The following is a 1,995-nucleotide window of genomic DNA, read 5'->3' on the forward strand; positions in this document are numbered from 1 at the left end:
TTCAAACTACCCGTTGTGGTTGGTTGGCGGGTGCTCTGGTGAGGTTTGCTCCTTTTCTACAAAACATGCATCGTCCTTATTTCTCCTTTTTTTGTGTGTGTCTGCTACTCTCTTGTAACACCTGCGCTAATCTTCGGCACTTATATGACCTAATTGTTCTGAAAGTGCCGTAAATCTCTTACCAAAGCATACAACCTAAACTACCTGGCACGTGACACAGACCTGGCAGGCTGCAGATCCCTAACAGACACCAGCTGCAGTGTGATAATTACGTCACAAAAACACTCGCTTCTTCTTCTTCTTCTTCTTCTTCTTCTTCTTCTTCTTCTTCTTCTTCTTCTTCTTCTTCTTCTTCTTCTTTTTCTCCTTCTTCTTCTTCTCCTTCTTCTTCTTTTTGTGCTCCAGCCACGCATACCCTTTCCCTCAATGGTTCCCCCTTCCGTCTTCAAAACCACTTCAATACCAGTAGTTGAAAAGAATTAATTGGAGAATTTATCCCAACGCAAAGACTAACCATTTTTTCCCGGAGCTGATCAATACATTCTTGTCACCATAAGCCTGTTGCAAGGCACGCATTGATACGGAAAGCAAAGAAAATAAAGATCTCGTGGACAAAACCCCAGGACAGAACTGAGTAAGGTTTTACCCCGTCATAATCGCTCAATCAATTTACAGGGAATAATTACAGCTGAGCGGTCTAAAGCTGTAGCACTCGGGGAAAAGCACGTGCACGCGGCTGCCATGCCAGGAGCAGCGACAAATCAGGCGACGACTAAAGTCATATCGGCCTTAAAGGCTATGTTTGGTCTCTTAAACAAACAGGGGAGGGCAAGCAGCCCCGAAGAACGAACATGGCACTGCAACGCTTGTTTTCGGGGACCCGGCGGATGGGTCACCCCCTGGTATTTCCTGTCACAGACGCGTTGCTTGCTCAGTCAATGTCTTGACAGATTCCACCCGGGGTAAGAGCCGTTGCAATGTAGCTGATCGATTACTTAATTAACCGATTAATCGAGCAGTATCGACGTAATGATCATTGGTGCGATTTTGGCCGTACCCCAGCACGCATTGCGCAGGCGTCACGAGACGACTGCTACTTCCGGGAGAAGGTCGAGTACGAGTGATTAATGGAGGCATGCATTTAAATGCCTCCGGAATTTCAGACGAGAGAGATTCCGCTAGTGCAACACGTTAATGAAAAAAAAAGAGAAAAGGTGGTTCGTATTTGTGGGCTCAAACCGCTGAAGGCCGAGGAGTCGGAGGTGCACAATCATTTCACGAGGAGCCAGGGGCTATCCTGTAAAATAAAATATAATAAAACTATTTTGTTTTTGTTGGGGTTTTTTTTTTGGGGGGGTTCTTTAAGTTTTTGTATTTTCTTTTTACTTCAGGATAAGTGTACTAAGATTACGCTATGAGCTCACTTGTGAAGGCGCGCATTCTCGCCACTCAACACCATATGAAAACGCGCTATTTGGGGCATAATTTCATAATTCAAACATATTTTTCAATTCTCTTTCCTGTAAATGATATCTTAAAAGTTATGCAACAATATACCAACCGGGAAATGTGATCTGGTGGTTTCTGATTTGCATATAGGATGTCTCGAAATGTGCTTCTGCTACTAATCGGGCCTATGTTTGTGTCCGCTTCGTTTCTAAAGAGTTAACACAGCCCACCAAGCACTGCGGTGCACCCAGAGTTCTTTAATCTGTTACAGCAGAGATCTGAGAAATTCAGTCGTGACGCTCCAGACAAATTAAATTCGGGTCACCCATCAAACGACCCGCCCCTCTGTCGCTGTCTCTCTCTCTGTCTCTGTCTCTGTCTCTGTCTGTCTCTCTCTCTCTCTCTGTCTCTCTCTCTGTCTCTCTCTCTCTCTCTCTCTCTCTCTCTCTCGCTGTCTCTTCGTCTCCCAAATGTCTTTAAATCTTCTCTTCTGTTTCTCCTATCCCACCCCCTTCTCTCTCTCTCTCTCTCTCTCTCTCTCTCTTT

The 1,995-nt window shown here is 45.1% G+C and overlaps 1 protein-coding gene across 4 annotated transcripts in view; it reads right to left on the minus strand.

Moving 5' to 3' along the window:
- LOC101863051 (potassium voltage-gated channel subfamily H member 6) overlaps positions 1-1,995 on the minus strand; it is a 270,601-nt gene that overhangs the window by 157,096 nt on the left and 111,510 nt on the right. The gene's annotated exons all lie outside the window — the stretch shown is intronic.

Source organism: Aplysia californica, unplaced genomic scaffold (assembly GCF_000002075.1).
Source record: "Aplysia californica isolate F4 #8 unplaced genomic scaffold, AplCal3.0 scaffold00576, whole genome shotgun sequence".
Taxonomy (NCBI): Eukaryota; Metazoa; Mollusca; class Gastropoda; order Aplysiida; family Aplysiidae; genus Aplysia; species Aplysia californica.